This window comes from Phyllobates terribilis, unplaced genomic scaffold (assembly GCF_046119375.1).
Source record: "Phyllobates terribilis strain yellow unplaced genomic scaffold, ASM4611937v1 Scaffold_2__4_contigs__length_985480577, whole genome shotgun sequence".
Lineage (NCBI taxonomy): Eukaryota > Metazoa > Chordata > Amphibia > Anura > Dendrobatidae > Phyllobates > Phyllobates terribilis.
In genome coordinates, this window is record NW_027362762.1 from 389,682,431 (window position 1) to 389,702,856 (window position 20,426).

The 20,426-nt window shown below is 39.9% G+C and overlaps 1 protein-coding gene across 2 annotated transcripts in view; it reads left to right on the forward strand.

Moving 5' to 3' along the window:
* RASA3 (RAS p21 protein activator 3) overlaps window positions 1-20,426 on the forward strand; it is a 230,725-nt gene that overhangs the window by 74,301 nt on the left and 135,998 nt on the right. The window lies entirely within an intron of this gene.

Consider the following 20,426-nt stretch of genomic DNA (forward strand, 5'->3'; position numbering starts at 1 on the left):
CCGTTATGTTTAGTTTCCTTAGATTGTGCAAGAGACTAATATGTTCTCGTATTTTCTGATTATAGTCCAGTCGATAATTGGCCAGCATTTAGTGTAGGGTTGTGCTATTTATGTAATTGCACAGGGAATATGAGCCATGTGATAACTGTATCTTGGCGTATTTTTGGACCATTTGAGGCACTGCTACTTGGGCACCCCAGTGTGATGTTCCCCTCAGTCCTCTTCATGCAATGAATAATGCCATCAAGAGGCCTTCACAAGGGAACATCACACCGGTTCTACTTCTGGGAGTATGGTGTGTGGTGACATACTGTACGGTAGCTGGACCCCTCTAGTCTTTATTCCAGGTACAGATTGGCATTATATTGGTTTCGTTGTGGAACCAATGGTATAGCAATTTCTCCAAAGTGTCCCAGGAGCAGTTTTTCAACATGACGATGCCAGACCGCATGCTGCTTGTGCTACTCTGAATATCTATATGGCATAAATGTTGCTAGTATGACCTGCATCATCTTCGGACTTGTCTCCCATTGAGCAAATCTGGGGCTTTATTGGTCGGCAATTGTAAAGGGAGCGGTCAGCAGCGAATCTTAGTGATTTCCATGCCCATGTTTATTCATTGCGGCAGAACATTCCTCAGACAACCATTAATAACTACACTGATGGCATGCCAAGGTGTGTAAGAGCGTGTATTTGTGTGTGTGACACTCATACTCAATGCTGGATCAATTGAGATTTTGAGGAGTGTACAGTGCCTACAAGTAGTATTCAACCCCCTGCAGATTTAGCTGGTTTGATAAGATGCAAATAAGTTAGAGCCTTCAAACTGCAAACGAGAGTAGGTTTTATGAACAGAAGCATAAATCTTACAAACCAAAAAGTTATGTTGCTCAGTTGAATTTTATTAAATTTTAAACATAAAAGTGTGGGTCAATTATTATACAACCCCTATGTTTAATATTTTGTGGAATAACCCTTGTTTGCAATTACAGCTAATAATCGTCTTTTATAAGACCTGATCAGGCCGGCACAGGTCTGTGGAGTTATCTTGGCCCACTCCTCCATGCAGATCTTCTCCAAGTTAGCTAGGTTCTTTGGGTGTCTCATGTGGACTTTATTCTTGAGCTCCTTCCACAAGTTTTCAATTGTGTTAAGGTCAGGAGACTGACTAGGCCACTCCAACACCTTGACTTTTTCCCTCTTGAACCAGGCCTTGGTTTTCTTGGCTGTGTGCTTTGGGTCGTTGTCTTGTTGGAAGATGAAATTACGACCCATCTTAAGATCCTTGATGGAGGAGCGGAGGTTCTTGGCCAAAATCTCCAGGTAGGCCGTGCTATCCATCTTCCCATGGATGCGGACCAGATGGCCAGGCCCCTTGGCAGAGAAACAGCCCCACAGCATGATGCTGCCACCACCATGCTTGACTGTAGGGATGGTATTCTTGGGGTCGTATGCAGTGCCATCCAGTCTCCAAACGTCACGTGTGTGGTTGGCACCAAAGATCTCGATCTTGGTCTCATCAGACCATAGAACCTTGAACCAGTCTGTCTCAGAGTCCTCCAAGTGATCATGAGCAAACTGTAGACGAGCCTTGACATGACGCTTTGAAAGTAAACGGTACCTTACGGGCTCGTCTGGAACGGAGACCATTGCGGTGGAGTACGTTACTTATGGTATTGACTGAAACCAATGTCCCCACTGCCATGAGATCTTCCCGGAGCTCCTTCCTTGTTGTCCTTGGGTTAGCCTTGACTCTTCGGACAAGCCTGGCCTCGGCACGGGAGGACACTTTCAAAGGCTGTCCTGGCCGTGGAAGGCTAACAGTAGTTCCATAAGCCTTCCACTTACGGATGATGCTCCCAACAGTGGAGACAGGTAGGCCCAACTCCTTGGAAAGGGTTTTGTACCCCTTGCCAGCCTTGTGACCCTCCACGATCTTGTCTCTGATGGCCTTGGAATGCTCCTTTGTCTTTCCCATGTTGACCATGTCTGAGTGCTGTTCACAAGTTTGGGGAGGGTCTTAAATAGTCAGAAAAGGCTGGCAAAAGAGATCTTTAATCCACACATGTGAAGCTCATTATTCTTGGTGCCTGAACTACTTCTTAATACGTTAGGGGGACCAAACAGAATTCTTGTGGTTTGAGGGGTTGAATAATAAATGACACTCTGAATTAACTTTTAACGTTTTTAAAAAAATAAATAAATAAATAAAAAACAAAATTTACTGCAGTGCATTTCCCACTTCCAGGCTGATCTACAGTACAAATGTCACAATGCCAAGTTAATTCCGCATGTGTCAACCAGCTAAATCTGCAGGGGGTTGAATACTACTTGTAGGCACTGTATATATACATAAATATATATACACTCCTAAACATTGGTGTTGCAACACAAAAAAAGGAAAAGTCATGGAATCACAGAATTGATAAACATATTAATGATATGCAAATGATAAAATGGAAACAACATTTTCAAAACATCACCCTTTGCAATTGGCGACCAATGACGTCTCAGATGTGCTTGATAGGAGACAAGTCTGGAGATGCTGCAGGCCATGGTAGCAGGTTTAGGCCAAACAGGATGGTTTGGTGTTGTAGTGTTGAAAAATGGCTCCTAGGACACTTTGGAGAAATGACTGTATTACTGGTTCCACGATTGATCCATTATTTATTTTACTCCCTTATATAGCGCCATTAATTCCACAGCACTTTACAGACATTATCGGCACTGTCCCCATTGGGGCTCACAATCTAAATTCCCAATCAGTATGTCTTCGGGGAGGAAACCGTAGAACGCGGAGGAAACCCACGCAAACACTGGGAGAACATGCAAACTCCTTACAGATGTTATCCTTAATGGGATTTGAACCCAGGACACCAGCGCTGCAAGGCTGCAGTGCTAACCACTGAGACACTGTGCTGTCCTTACGTACTGCAAATGACATTGGACGTCCTTACGTACTGCAAATGACATTGGACGTCCTATACCAAACCTAAAGTACCAAGCTAGATCTACACAAACCATCAAAACGTGTTTGCATGACATTTGGCTATGATCCAGACATTCATTTACAGTTGTTGAAAACATTCTAAGGCGCAGAACTACGCTAGGCGCTCATACTCTATACTGAATGAATCAAGATGTTTTTTAAAAAATCTGTTTTTCAAAAAAAATGTTTATCGATTTCTAGGATTCCAAAACTTTTTCTTTTTTGGTGTTGCAATTCCAATGCTGTGGAGTAAATAATATATATAATATGAATATGCATGTCCACATTACACATGTATATCAATAAAATTCATATCTGTATAGTAGAGTTAATGTCTCTGTGTGTTCAATACTAGTCAAAAGTTTGGACACTCCTGTTCATGCAATGATTTTCCTTTTTCTTATTGGAATGTGCACATTGTAGATTCAGAATAAAAGCAGCAAAACCGAAAGGAAATGCATATGGAAACTAGCAGTAAAGAAATAAATGTGAAACAAACCAGAATATGTGTTAAGCCTTAGATTCTTCAAAGCACCCCCCTGTTACTCTGATGACAGCTTCCCCCCCCACCCCCGCCATTGGCATTCTCTCAAGAATCTACTTCAGTTAGTTACCTGGAGTGGTTTTCCAACAGGCTTTAAGGAGGGAGGTTCTAGAGGTGCTGTTGGCTCCTTTCCCTTCACTCTGTGGTACCACTCATCTCAATTTAGGTTAAGGTCCGGTGATTGTTGAGGCCAATGTCATCTGACGCAGAATACTGTGGTAGTCATAGTGGGGAAGTGTGCCTTGAATTTGGAATAAATAGTCAACATTGTCATCAGCAAAGAACCCCCACACCATCACACTTCTCCATCCTTGACTCATGCTGGGCACCACATTTGTAGAAAACAATCTTCTTACTTTTTCTATGTCTCGCATAGACATGGATGGTACCAAAAATCTCGAATTTTTAATCATGAGACCACAGTATAGATTTTCACTAATGTAATGTCCAGTCCTTGGGTTGCTTCAATTCATTTTTGTTTGCGGTCCTCAGTAGTGGCTTGTTTGCAGCAATTTCACCATAAAGGCCTGCTTCTCACAGTCTCCCCTGGATAGTTGATGTTGAAATGTGCCTGCTACTTGATGTCTGTGTATAATGTATGAGAGCTGTTATCTGAGTTGTTCTCAATTTGTGGTTTCCGAAGCTCGTAACACTGATGAACTTATCGTCTGCAGCAGAGGTAATTTTTGGTTCTCCTTTCCTGGTTTGGTCCTCATGAGAGCCATTTTCATCATAGCAATTGCTGGTTTTCATGACTTAGGATACCAGAGGATACTTTCAAGGTTCTGTCAATTTTCTGGATTGACTCACTTTCATATCTTAAATTAATGATGGACTGTCATTTCTCTTTCCTTAGTTGAGTAATTCTTGCCATATTCTGGCTTAGAACACTTCTGGAATAGACTCAGCAATGTATGGAACTGTGTTCCAACACTGCCTCTGCAAAACTCATCTGATGGTCACAGACACTTTTTGAAGGTCGGAGATTTCACAAATGAGCTTGCTGCTGCATACCTGTTGATTGGAAGCCATTCCAGGTGACTGATAAAAGCTACTTATGAGACTGCCAAGAGGGTGTAAAGCTGACCGCAGAATCAAAGAGGCTTACTGTGAAGAATCTGAAGTTTAACACCTATTCTGGTGTGTTTCACATGTGTTTATTCAGTCCTTGTTTCCCTTTTTGGTTATGCTACCTTCAGTCTGAATCCACAATGTGCACATTCCAATTAAAACATTGCATGATAGTGTGTCCAAACTTTTAACCAATATACATTAGTAACATAGTTTATTTATGCATATACATATATTGTATTCTCATATACCCAAATAAATTATACATACTCTGATTGGATATCATTTATGAACTGAGTACTTGACTTGATTATCTTTTAGGCAAATGAAGAGATGTATAATGGGCTAGCATATTAATAGACCTTCCTGTGCAGCATTAGCTATTAACAGACTTTTTTTTGCATGAAACAACTCATTGTTATTCCTCATGCGATTCCCTGCTTAGACAAAGCTGAGTGGTGTCTTCTAAAGAGGAACTTGGATGCACTGCAGGGTCCTGAGCTAAGAGCGGGTCAGGCAGGTTACAGGGTTTACTATTGGAATATACAAGTAGGCTTAATGCATGCACTGGCTGTGTCATGTTACAGAAACCAGTACACTTGATGACTTCCAATTTGGAAAGTCTCCAAACTATTTTACCATTTGGAACTTATAGTAACATAGTATAATCTATTCTTTTAGTTACAGGCGTATTACTTTATTTCTTAGTATGTTTTCATACTTGTGGGTTTGACACTCACTATAGTACACATTTACCCTAGAGTTAATTAAAATATAGGACAGGTAGTAGACACACTTAATCCCAGGAATAGCATATCCAGTAACCACTATGTGGTGAGATCATTAAGAAGGCCAAAAACTAACTAACTAAATAACAAATCCCAGGAGAATCCCAGGAATGATATATCAATTGACCACTATATCGTGGAGAAAAAAATATCCATCAATATACAAACCATCTCTATGTTAAATCCCAGGATAATTAGTTATTAATTAAGCGCCATACTTAGCTCGATTTACAGTCTTCAAACTTGTACACAAACCCATGTCACTATGCATTTCCCCGTTTTTTGGGGTTCATCAGGGGACCACAATGAGGAGGAGGCTTGCCGGCAATACAGCGTCTGACTCTTATGGCCGCAATGAGGTACAATGATGTGTGCATGGTTGTCAGGCGATGGCTGCCATATCAATGATCTGGGCGGTGAGGTCACTTCTGCACGTGCCGGAGATGGCATGTAAAAAGTGCAAGAAACGCATAATGCCATACAAAGGTGAGTTTCAGCGCTCCTCTTCTCTGTTGCTGTGCAATATGCACAATTACAGTGCACTCTCTCTGGCTCAGATCAGCAATAACGAGCTTGCAACAGAGCGCATTGTCAGTGTGCGTTGTCAGAATATCAGGCGTGCAGAGCCCAGCGCCACCCCTGCAAGTGGCTGCCACAGCCTCTGCCACAGCCTCTGCCCCCTGATGACGCTTCGTTTGACTGTCCCAACATGCAATGAGATTCTCAAACGAAGCGTCATCAGAAAGGAAGTAGGGGAAAAAAGAAAGCCGTTAGGGAAGGATATGGAATTTTTAATTAAAGTATATTAGAAAATTGTTTACAATCCTAAACCCCTATTAAATAGATAGGGGTTTAGGATGAAAATAAAATAATTTGTATTTCGGACCACCCCTTTATCATGCAGTACTACCATTTTTGGCCATGTTCTTATCTTTATTAACTTTTTTTTTTACCATTTTCATATATTTACATCTTTCTCAATGCGCAGTAACGATCTTCTCCACTGTGTTTTCCCGCTTATTTTATGCTTTTTTTTTTTTCAGAATTGAAGCAGCGTTTTTTAATGCATATATATTTTTTTTTGGTACAGAAAAGCTCTGATTTTAAACGTGCATTTCTTCAGGGTCACATTAAAGAAAAAAGAAAAACACAACAAAAACCGCTCAGTTCAGTCATCTTTTAACTGTACAGTATGCAATAGTTTTCATGAAAATGACAATGAAATGAAGTCATTCGCAGCAGGATATTCTGCGCAAAAACCACACACGGAAAAAAGCTGCAGTATTTATGCTACATGTGAATAGTGCTTAGAACATTGTTCTCTCTGGGGTCGCACAATTCTGCTTAAGACAGATGCATATTTAACCTTTATAGAATGAATGAAAAACTTTTGATTGCAAGGTGACAATTTATAGATGAGTAGAGATATTTCTTTTGAAAGTTTATTCATATAAATATAAACTACTTGCTCAGGAAAGCAAATGATATCCTATATATAGTGGATACTGCTTAAGTGGAGAGAAAATATTGTGTAGATAGCTTGGTGTATTAACTGTATTATATGATTTACTAATTTCCAAATAGGAGCCCGCATGAAGCCCCCACCTCTGATGATTTTTGCAAAGGGAAGAAATGTTCAATTACTGAGCTGTAATTGGAAAGGCAATTTCTGCAATGTGGTGTAATTGAGAACTATAAGAGCCTCATATGCTTCATCAACATAGACTAGATTAAATCTACATCTAATTTCCTTCACTGAACAGTTCTTTTCTTAGGTTATTTCAAAGTGGACTTTTGTGAATAGCTAGAAAAAAAATCATTTTTGTAGCTTCTCACCTGCATTTTCCAGACTAACTGACCAATCCTCCGAAATATATATTGTTATTCCAGCTTTCAGTAGAAAATTACTGCAGAACAAGTATTTTTAGAATAGGTCAACTGGTCTGAATTGTAAAGTGCGGAATTTGTCGGCGCTATGGAAATAAAATTATTTATTATAAAATTATTATTAACTCATAACCAAATTACTATATAAGGACAACTATTGCTTGTTCTCATCTTGAAAGTATAAATTACACTATATTTTTTATTTTTTTAAGAGAAATAAGTTCAAGTATTTGTTATCCTATAGGAATATGATGGACTAATTCTAAGGGTATGTACGTCTTTTTCAGGCGGTTTCCGCCGGTAAACCTCCTGAAAAAGTGCTAAAAAATGCCCCCAAAAAAAGTGTTACTGCCTTCTAGATTTTGTGTTTGTGTGCTGAAGATCCATACTGGTACAATATGTACGGAAAATGATCTGGACACCAGACATATGTAAATAAAGTGGATTTATTCTACAATCAGGGATCCAATTACCGTAAGTTTCCGCAGCATATCAACTGATTGGGACTCAAAAAGTACAAAATCCAGCTAATTCATGACTCATGCCTTCAGAATAAAGCCGAATACACACATGCCGCGGCAAAATACTCTTTTTTGTGTTTTATTTCTAAATACAGAAGATCTTTTCATTTTCAATAAATAGCATATTGTTCTAGAGAATGATTAGGGGGAGTTTAGTAAAATAAACTACGATATATATCACACAGAAAACGTCTGATGGAAAGCAACATACAGTAGAGAAGGGAGCAGTTTGAGTGGGTGTATGTGGAGGTTCAGATAAAGCAGAGATGTAATTGCAGAACAGGCATTGGATACTGCAGAGCTGATGTCTACTTTATTTCATTAGATCTTTGCAGTGTAAGGATATGTTCAGTTTGTTTGTTTTTTTGCATGGATTTTGGTGCAGAAAATGAACATTTACGACTCAAAATCTGCATACAAACTGAGCTGCATTGTTTTCAGTGACAAAATCACAATTCCATTTCTACGGCACATAGTTTTTAAAACTGAGTCGGGGGAAAAACTATTCAGAAAATAAAGAACTGACATGATTCCTTGTGAAATCTGCATTAAAATTTACATTGAAAGCTGCAAAAAAAAAAAAAAATCAAAAATAATAATAATAAAAAAAAAACACGTGGAAAAAAAACGCAGCAAAACAGAAACTGCCTTGACAACCTGTGTGGATTTCTGACTTGGATTTCTCTTGAAAACCATGTAGGATTTTACCACCTAATAAAAATTGTGAACACGTTTTTTTAGTATGCATTTTATTGAAGATCAACTTGATCTAAATCTTGCTGTGCCCATGACTTAAACAGCTCACTAAAGTTTGTTCATTCCTCTTGCTTGTCTGGCTGTGAGTGAAAGTCATAAAGTTCATTGGGATAATGTAATGTTTTATCCCGATTTAGGATTCATATGATCGGTGTTCATCTATTGCCAATCTCTCAGCAGTAAATTTCCTTGTTGAAAAATGCCTGTCAATCTCACTGATGCAATGGCAACTTAGACATTTCTGTTTCCTAACATTTTGCTAGTTGAACAATATAAAATATAAATACTATTGTTATTGACTTAAAAGGTTAAACTCCTATTTGTCTTCAGGAGTACGCCGCTCTCCTATTTCCCAACTTACTGCTCGTCAAGGGGTGGTGCTCTCCTGAGTAATTGACAGTTCAGACTAGCCTCATGATTATGTCACTGGCCTATAATGTGTACTCTTCAATTCCACATCTGGAGCCTAGTGGCAAATATCGCCCCACTTGTTTGGATTTCTTTGTTATACCATTTCTTTCAAGTACCACCTTTCTTCATGAAACAGTATTCTAGGGAAGAAAACTGATTGCCTGCCTGATGAGTTGTCCACCTTCCTATAGTTGCTGACTTGTATAACTGGCTACAGGACGTTAAAGGGGTTGTCCGGTCCAAATCCATAAGTCTGCAGTCATTCTGTGTGACTGCAGACTTATGAACCCCCCCCCCCCCCCCCAGCGCAGGCACTGTGCACTGCGAGAATTAGTCAGTTTCCGAGCCGGGACCAGAAGGTATGTATGCATTGTACATACTCCCAGCCAGAACCACTTGAATGGAGCGAGGCCGCGCCCTCTAGTCGGCCATGTCCACTGGGCGGCCGCATCCCTAGTCGGAGCGCAGCCTCTCTCCATACGAGTGTATGGAGGGAGACCGCACCCACAGGACAGGCTCTGGCCGGGAGTATGTATAACGCATACATATCCTCTGGTCCCAGCTCAGAAACCAGCGAATCACCGCAGCGAACAGAGCGTGCACTGGGGGGATTCATAAGTCACACAGAGTGACTGCAGGCTTATCCATATCCAGACAACCCCCTTAACTTACACTGAAGGATACCGGGTAAGTATTATAAGGTCTTGGGACCTTGGTTGAACTTCCCCAGAACCACTACTGAATAGGCTCAATAACTGGGTGCACGTACAGTACACATTTACAGGAAACATATCTTTTTTTTTTTTTTTTTTGTTCCACCCATGACTTGTATACGTCATCACATAAAGCACAGTGTTATCTTTTGGTTGTTTCTAAAAGTCAAAAATTGCAAACAATATATTGATATATTGGAAGTATTCCCTGGCACATACCACAATCTGGGAAACTATCCATTGTATTATGTGATTAGCTTTTTGGTCCACTATAGTTGCATAAACACTCTGTATGTACTATGTTTCAACTAAAGCTTGCTTCAGTTTAAAAAAGGAATGTCATCTGATTCATGCTGTCCAAATCACAGGCAAGATGAATCCGAACCTGGCTACACAATTGCAGCCAGGCATGTTTTTCTCTACTTCTAAGATCTGGCTGGTGACCATAGGCTGTGGGGACAAAATAAGTGCAATAGGGTTTTATCCAGTATACCAGTGTATAAAGAAAAGCAGTAACTGCTCACCTTTTATAGTAGTGTAAGACACAACACTAGTTAGGCTTTAGAAAAGAGATGCTCCAGCTGCTGCAGCACCACAGGTTGGTAGATCCAACGTGGTATTAAAGTAATGGAGAATGTGAGTATTCTGCACTGCTGGTTTCATACACACAATAACAGGCCAATGTGCAGTACAAAAGGTGCCAGTGAGTTTTTATTTTCAACGCATTTCAAAGTTAACAAACCACTTTTTCAGGTGAACCACAAAAGACCATTTGTGGTTCTCCTGAAGATGTAGTTTGTTAACTTTGAAACGCGTTGAGAATAAAAACTCACTGGCACCTTTTGTACTGCACATTGGCCTGTTATTGTGTGTATGAAACCAGCAGTGCAGAATACTCACATTTCCACTACTTCCAGACCAGTGACCATAGTCAGAGATGAGACTAGTCCAGCACTGCACCAGGCTTTTCCCAGCTGCGCGCTAGGGGATTAATAGGTCTGTCGTTCTGGATCTTTAAAGTATATTTTCTCTAAAACGATCTGTTGCGTCTCAGAGAAAAACATACCTCGCTGCAATTGTGCAGCCAGACTCTGATTCATGCTCACTGTGGTTTGGGCAGCATGAATCAGATGACCGTATCCCATTAATCACGCTAGATCAGACGCACCCCCATCCTTTTCACCTACCACTATAGAACAAAGTCAGTGTTTTGTTGCGTTCACACTGCCCTTGAAGTGTCCTGCTGTGTATTTGCTCCAGACATGTGCAACTAGATGCATTTTATAGTTGTGTATGTCTGCCATTGACATTCTTGTAGAATACCTTAATCTTGTGGTGCAACATTCCTCCTGTAAAAATAGCTGTGCTGTATACGTTGTACCCAATGAAAGAAATGAGAGGGAAAGTTCCAGATTTGATTTAAACAGGAGAGATGGCGTTTGTTGTGCTTGTAAAGAGTCGATTTTAACTTTTCAGATTGGTACTTCCAATAGGTGGCACTAGTGAATTCCTTCTAGTGGAAGAGTATACCCAGATACAGTGTATGCCAAGCAATTATGCCAGCAAGTCGCCCTATTGTGGGACGCAATATGATTCCAGAACTGTTTGCATCTTGAGTGTAGTCAGATGGTGTGATGCACATGGGAAGTCCCAGGCTTATATGAAGTCTAGGCATATGGCACTTGCCTCCAGCAAATTTCAGTAAAATTAATTAATTTCCCTTTACGGATATGAAAAAGGAAGCTATAGATGTTCTTTTAATACAGACTATACGTGGGCTCTCCTACAGCTTGTGACTGGTGTCATCCATGTGGTTTAGTGGTAAATTTAGCTATGAAAACACATGATAGCAGCATTCCAGTCGAATCCTTTGATGCTGAGTGTTCCCTTTGTTCATTTATCTGTAGCAAATCGAATTTATATATGTGGGTGGATGTGCGTCAGTTTGTGTGGTTCGGGGGGGTCATTTTAGATCCAGTAATAACTGGAATGCATAAAATTGCTATACATATTTGTCGAGTTACTATTCTGTGCATATATGATGGATGTGTGAGGATTCCATGTCCTATTGGGACTAAGTTAGATGGCCTCGCCAAGTTTTGGATATTGGATGCACATACATTTACAAGCTTATATTGGTTCAGGCTGATACACAAGTGGATACACTGTAGTGGATGAACCCTGTTTCAATAAATGTTAGGGGGGTTATATACAAAAAAATGTAATCCTATTAATGTTAAAGGGCATGCATATCTTTAAGTATGGACCATTGTAATTATTTTCACTGGCTTGTTGAAGGTACTTTTGTCAGATGCTGTCCTCCATTCACAGCTGTACGTGAGGAGTACTGGGCTACCCAACAGCTGAACGTGAGGAGTACTGTGCTACCCAACAGCTAAACGTGAGGAGTACTGTGCTACCTAACAGCTGAACATGAGGAGTACTGTGCTACCGAACAGCACTGTGCATTTATGGCTGAACGTGAGGAGTACTGTGCTACCCAACAGCTAAACGTGAAGAGTACTGTGCTACCCAACAGCTGAACGTGAGTAGTACTGTGCTACCCAACAGCTAAACGTGAAGAGTACTGTGCTACTCAACAGCTGAACGTGAGGAGTACTGTGCTACCCAACAGCTAAACGTGAAGAGTACTGTGCTACCCAACAGCTGAACGTGAGGCGTACTGTGCTACCCAACAGCTGAACGTGAGGCGTAATGTGCTACCCAACAGCTGAACGTGAGGCGTACTGTGCTACCCAACAGCTGAACGTGAGGAGTACTGTGTTACCCAACAGCTGAACATGAGGAGTACTGTGCTACCCAACAGCTGAACGTGAGGAGTACTGTGCTACCCAACAGCGCTGTGCATGTAAAGTGGATGTCAGGAAGGGGTAACCTGTTGTTGTTATGCTGTCAGTTGTTGCTGTAAGTCTGTTTTTTATTTGCACGAGATATTAGATATTTTTGTATGGTTGGTCAGCAGTCTTGAAATTTCACTTACCACAATGAGTTGCACATGATATAAACAGTTGCTTATCTGGCATTGCAGAAAAGCTAGAATATAATGTGGCGGTCTTACCGGATGTATATGCTGCACTTAAGCAAGTAAAGCGGATATTTTAATAAAACAATGTTTTATTTTCTCTATGGGTTATAATTATTATTAGGTAATTGAGTGAAATTACCCCTTTTTATTTGCATCCACCCTTGGTTTTTGGCAAAGATAAAAACTTCCCCAAAAAAACATTAATTGAATCTGACTTTCAAATAATTTAGTAGTATTAACTTTGAAAAACAAAAAAAAACCCACTTAATCAAATTATTAGAGCTGGAAGGCAAAAAAAAATAACTGGATGTTTTCAGAATGATGGCTGATCTGAAGGTGGATAGAGGACCAGATGTTTCACATGTGGACTCTCAAGTTCACAGTTACTTCAGTGTTTCCCAATGTGAATTGCACAAATGTGGTTTATTGGGCATGTGTGATGTAAATTGTACAGCGCTTTTTGTCATTTCTGGTTGTGACATGTCATGAATAGCTTGCGTGCACCTTAGGAGACATTGGGCATTTTTCAGCAGTAGCCTTCTACCGTTTCTGAATGGGTTGGATGTTTATATGAATTTACTATTCATTTGAATGGGGCTGAGCTGCAGTACCAAATGTTTCTATTATAGCTCTGCCTCATTGAAGGGAACAGAAAATACTTTATTGTGTGTAATGTTAAGTGATTTCTTCAAGGCATGTCCCTTTGTACTGTTCATTCATAACTTACGTCGGTAACATACCTGTACATGCTAAGGCCTCATTCAGACATCCATGTTGCACATACGTGTTCTATCCGTGTTTTTCACTTTTCCCACACGTACCCATTATAATCTATGGTGCTATTCACATGTCCATGTTTTTTGACAGACTGTGTGTCTGTACAATACTCAGAGACAGGTCTTTTTTTCTCCGGTATCACGGATAACAAGTGTCAATACAAGTCTATGGATCTGTGAAGAATATGTACAGCACACGGATACCAGCCATGTGCCGTCCGTGTTTAACATTGCAAAGGATAGGGGAAGCTTTGTCACTAATTTATTTATCCATCCGTGAAAAACACTGATGGTAAAAACGGACACACGGGCCAAACACTGATGGTACACTGATCCAAAACACTGACACCGGTCCATTTTTCACGTACGTGGTTAAACACAGAAGTGTGAATGAAGACTTAATGTTTCCAGAGGCTTAGATTACCCCTAGAGAGCAAAAAAATAGTCTTTCTTGCCTCTGTATGGCCTATATACATCAGTATACTACAAATGAATATATAATCACTCGCTTCTCATTTTCATCCCTTGATGTCTGGTTAAACGCACTTGGCAAGGTTGCCATTCTTTTTGTATTTTATTTATTATTTTTTTACCTATGTATTACTAATAATAAATAAATATTATATATATATTGGAATATCAAAAATGTTTAACATATATATGCTGGTAGCTTTTGTTGATTTACATGGTAAATTGGGTGAAGAAACGCTACCCATAGACATGAAATAATTGTTGTTCTGCACACATGGCCAATATCTGGCAGAAATTTAAAGTGGCCTTAAACATTACAAGGTCATCAGATTTTTACCAGTACTTTTCATGACTTCCCCATAAATATGTTCTTTGGCCTGGCTGCTTGTGAATTTTTTTTCCTTTGGCAAAAGGGGAAATCGGCCACTACTAGAGTTGTCCTTCCATGGAAACCAAGAATCAGGCATATTGAAACCCAATATGTCCCATCCTTCTTTTGAGTGGTTAGGGAGCCCCTGTGAACATTAGATTATCAGATGATCACACCACAGTTGACAGGTTTTGCTAAGTCACATGTGCATGAGTACCTTTTTAATTTGTTGTATTGGGATTTTTTAGGCAGTAGTCAGTCACTACCTGAAATTTGTGGGGTTGATTAACGGGCAAGTGGAAATTAAGGTGTGAGTATGCATCTGGCAATATTTGAGTAAGCCTGGTTAGTTACAGTAGGCTGGGCAACTCATAGATGATTTATGTGTATGACTTAGAATATAAAGTTGTTTAAGGAAACAATCTTCAGCTGACTATTCTGTATCTGGTCGTATTGCTCTGCTTTAAGCTCTGGTCACATGAGCGAGTATTCTCTCATCCGAGAAAATCTGTCCGATCAGAGTGTGATCAGAGTGTGATCAGAGTGTGATCAGAGTGTGATCAGAGTGTGATCAGAGTGTGATCAGAGTGTGATCAGAGTGTGATCAGAGTGTGATCAGAGTGTGATCAGAGTGTGATCAGAGTGTTTCTACATTATAGTCTCCATTCGGTCTGTCCGTGAAAATCGGATGTCATCCAAGTGCTGTCCAATTTTTTTTTCCTGGGACTCATTGACTTGCATGGCTGAGTGCGATCTGAATATCTGATGCAAATCGAGCATGCAATGATTTTTTTTTCCTTGGACAGACTCGGTGCGATGAAAAAATTGGACATGTGCACGGCCCCATAGAAGAACATTGGTCCAAGTGCGATCTAATGTTTTGTCGGATCACACACTGACCAAAAATACGGTTGTCTGTATAAACCCTTAAAGTTAAAACTTAGGAGCAGTTGTATCATTACTTTAAGTGGGGCAGCATTTAAAAAAATATTCATGAAATGGCCATGAGGACGCTGTCAGATAGCCCTGATAAGGAGTGCATTTTATCATCCAAATTATGGCTGCATGGCCTAAACAGTCTTCCTTTCTATGATATGGATTTATCTCATGATTATTGAGGCTTGGGCATTGTTTGGTAATGCAGTATTTTAGTAAATAACTTTTTGACAGTTTTCCGGAGCCCCTAACACAATCATAGATGCTCACCTTTTTGATTTAGGAGCCACATTTTTTTTATCATTTTTTTTTATTTTTTTTAAGCTCCTGAAACATCTTTTTTAAGTAACTATGTAAGTGCTTATAGTGAAATAACTCCTTAATTTTATTGGCTTTCCCACTGGGGAATCTTAAATTGTTGATGTGAAAATAATTTGCATGTCAAATCGACATGTGATACATGGATGTATAGCTATACTTATAAAGGATACCCTGTGTACTTGTGAGAAGAGTTTGTCACGTGCAGCAGAAATGTTTCTGAAGTTCTTGGACAAGGCACAGAACTATACATTTTTGCTAGAAGCAATAGAAGGATATTTATATTTAGCAAATGGTTTATGCCCACTTTGATCATAAAAATTTAGCGTGGCAAGTAGTTGGTGCGGCATAGCTGCTTTGCCCCGCTGGAATGGGTCACCAGACATTACAACCATTATCAGCTTTTTTAGGATACAAGATGGCGGCTATCTGTGGTCAATCAATGATGATGTACACTGTGTACACATTTATTAGGCAATTTGTACTTTTGATAATATTATTATTGAACAATTCCAGTGCTATCGGTTAATCCAAAAGGTTAATAAACCTGTATATTTAACAAGGTAAAAGTGAGGTTTTGTCTTTCTTAGGAGAATATCTGTGTGCAGAATTATTGGGTAGATATTAGTGTGCAGAATTATTATACATCCAAATGAAAAACATACATTTTCCAATCTCAATTTTCTTTTTACTGTATCTGTTACAGTGAGAATAATATCCAAACAACTCAATGTACAAAAATACTTTTTTGTAATGTCAGAAATGTATCAATGACCAATATAGCCACCCTTATTTTCAATAAGTCATAAGCCTTCCATCCATGAAGTCTGTCAGTTTCTTAATCTGTTGACTATCAATTTTTCTGGGCAGCGCCAACCACAGCCTCCCAGACACTATTCAGAGAGGTGTACTGTTTTCCTTCAATATAAATCTCCCTTTTAAGATGGGTCTACAAGTTCTCTAAGGTTTAGGTCAGGTGAGTAAGGTGGCCATGTCATTATTCTTTCATCTTTAAGACCTTTACTGTCTACCCAAGCAGTGGAGATTTTGATGCATGTGATGGAGCATTGTCCTGCCTAAAAGTCATGGTTTTCATGAAAGATTCAGACTTTCTTGTACTACTGCTTGAAGATAATGTCTTCTAAAAAAAGTGCAGTAGGTTTTGAAGTTGACTTTGAGCCCACCTTCAAATCAAAAAGGTCCAACAAGCTCATCTTTAATAATACCAGCACATTGCAGTACCCCACCACCACCTTGCTGGCGTATGAGTCAAAGTGGACGTGTATGACCATTACAGATCCAGCCACATGCCCATCCGTCTGCTCTGTCAAGAGTCACTCACATCTCATCAGTCCATAAAACCTTTGAAAAAAATCTGATTGCAACCCTGTTGACTATTTGCAGCAAAACTTTTTATAGTTCTGTGATCACATCCCAATATGGTAGCCGTTTCAAGGGTACTGCATCGCTCGGTAAGACTTGTAACAATGTCTTTTCAGTGTCAGTTAATTCTCTTTCAGGCCATTTTACCTAACAATTGCTTAACAATTCTGCACATTTTGATAAAGGCTATTGATATCCTTAGGCCTCACCCTCCTTCATTACACAATTACACATCACCTGATCTGCTTCACCCAATAACCCCAGCCAGGCCCCCGGCTGCCGGCCCCCAGCCATCTCACCTCTAATGCTGCAGCCGCCAGGTTCCTGAGGTAGGGAGCGGAGGGCCCTGCGGTCCTACTCCACCACCACCACAACTCCCCGCTGCTGGAGCACCGGCTTCCTGAAGGACCCTGCCTCCTGTGAACCCTGCCCCACCGCCCCCCAGGTAAGATACCTATTCAGACTATAAGACGGACCCCCATCTTATAAAAAATATTTTTTTTTCCTATATTCCACCCCAAAATTTGGGGTGCGTCTTATGGTCCGGTGCGTGTTATAGTTAAAAAAATACGGTATACTCAGTACACCAAGTCAGCTTACAAGAACTCTTCTCTAAAATCATATAAATTAGTATATCAAAAAATGACACCATGAGCAGTTGACTTTAATTACTGGAAAACTACCTATAAACAGGCAGGATAAAAATTTTATTCTCAATTGTTCTTCTGCCTGTATTAGTGGCAAAATACTGGCACCACTTACAGCAGCAAGCATTCAGGTAATGGACAATTTTATAATATGCATGGTCCAGACAGTAGTAGTGCTTTCTCCAAACTAAGCCTTTATTAACGAGTTAGTGTTTTTTTTTTTTTTCAAAATGTCTGCAAAAAAAAAAAAAGTATAGTTTTCTTCAGTGTCTGTCAGAAAGATAAAAGAAAAAAATATATATTGTTTGAGAGCGCACATGAATGTTATTAGTGTGATGTACATTTCTTTTTTCACTGACACATTGACTTGAATGGGCCAATTCTGTTAGCAAAATGAACCAGGACTCGAGGTCTCCATTTTCTGTATGCGGACTATGGGATAGCAAAATAACATGCAAAAAGTCCCATATGGGGGGCGATTCATCAAGGTGTTTTTTTTTGTCAAAGTGGAGTTGGTCAAAAATGTTGTGACTTTTGGCGTTACAATGGGCACATTTGGGTCGGTGACAGGATGGGGTGTGGTTACACCCGCACATCAATTTAATGCAAAGTGACGAAATACATGACGTCCAGTATCCAGTCATTGACTAGAGGAACAATTCTGGCGAGGCACACACCACAGATAAAATGCGCCAAATTCATTAAGTAGTGTGCACCTGTGTATGAATTTGGCATATCTTTTATATTTTCATGTCCCTCATTAAGACTGGGATACAATCATGACTAAATTCAGACATACACAAGATGCGTGTCTAACTAAAGCCTAACTTGCATCACTTGAGAATTCTGGGCATTGTATACATTTTTGTCTATATTCCTTTATGAAGTTATCATCTATTCACTAAATATATGATGACTTTTAAATTGTTGGGGGTCTGGTCACAGAGCGCCCACCCACTCTTCCACCTTTGATTGTCAGAATGAGGCTTTTTAGTACTTTTAGCCACGTTAGACTGCAGTGGCAGTGTGCACGATCGGCCGCTGCTCCATTAATTTTTTTATGGAACTTCTGAGTTTTGTGTCTAGAACTCCGCTTCGCTTTTTCTGGCAGTCCCATAAAGAACGAAAAGAGCAGAAGTCGGGCATCACCACTCAATTCTAATGGGGATAAAAATGACCCATTCTGGCATTCAGTGGGAATCACAGCAATCAGACTCCCACCAATCTACAAGTCAACACTTAACCCATGTAATGCAGCAGTTTTCATGACCGTGCGATAGAGGCAGTGACCTATATTAGTCCAACTTAAATGTTTTATTTTCTAACTCACAAACAAAATCCAGAACTTTAGCCCCCGGTTCGCAGCTGGATCGTCCAGAACAGTCCATTGCTGTGGGAGACTTCACCAAGGTATCACTCGTGGGTGTGTCAGTAGCTTTATTTTCTCTGGCCTGAGTTCAGACTCACACAGACCTGTCCTGCACAGAGCCTCCTGCTCTGCTGCTTGCAAACAAAACACTGACACACCCATGCCTCAATTGAAAGTTTAAATGGGTTTCGTGGACATGAGCCACTACCAAGACCCAGCGTGGAGAGAGAAATCCGCCCAGCTACCATCCTGCAGATCTCTCCAAAAATAAAAGCCCATGTCAGGTTTTCCTAAATCTGAATTGGTCAAATAGCTTGACCAAGTCCACCTTTTTTTTTTTTTTCGCATTGCAACCACAGCTGTGGCTGTTTTTACAATCCTCTCCAGCGGGTTTAGTATGCCTGTATGCGCATCCTGGGGGACACATAACGACCCTCGTATATACTTCCCCCTCACTGCGTCACATCCTTCAATGACAAACTGAGGATAAAGACATGTTTTATGCATGTACCTGAAGCCAGGTTCAGGCAAGAAGTCATCCAAAAATAAACCACACAATTTTTCATTTGTTTTTTCATCTGTGCGCAATTTGTATGTTCATTTTTTCACATCTATTTTTTTTTTTACAAGAATTTAATAATAAAAGTTCAACCACAGTTTCCGGTCTTAATATTTGTAATGGATCCATAAAAAAATGCATGACTTTCAGATGGCAACCCATAAATGACCGTTTTCTTGTGCCTCCATTCACTTATAATGGGCGAGTCTGATCCAAAGTACAGATTAAAGTAGTGCACACTGATTCTTTTACACGCAGACCATTGGTCCATGTGTAAAAATGTTACTGTGTACTCCCAAATAGACTTGAATTGGTCAGTGTGTCCGTATACTGCCTGTTTTACATACATACAGACAGCATATAGACCGATTAGGCTCAGCTGACGAGCCCTTAAGTGTTTTAGCAAAATGTTGCGAAGATAAGAGAAGATGCACTTATTACATTGTGTAAGCTCGCACCCTAAAAAAAAGACAGACTACCTTAATGAAGGCCAATGAATGGTTAAATGGACTTTTAGCAAAGTATTATGCAATGTACGCAACCTTTATAATATAAAAGGTAATGGGATGTGTGTTTTTAACTCACTACAATTTTTTCGTTTAATTACCTAGTTTAGAGGGCAATAAATATAGAAGTCCAAAACAACCCGCCTGACACAGCAATCTTTATATGAATCGTGAAATACATGCATCATAACACAGAAGAATTTACAGGTCAAAAGCCTAGTCAAACCTGTCCAACAACTAAATGAATCGGAACCTTTCACCCGCAGCTCCGACACAAGCAATGTTCAGAGTAGACCCTCTATGGTTTATATGTTGTGTCTATAAAATGCAATGTTATTATGCATCTCTGTATCTGAGGCTAACCA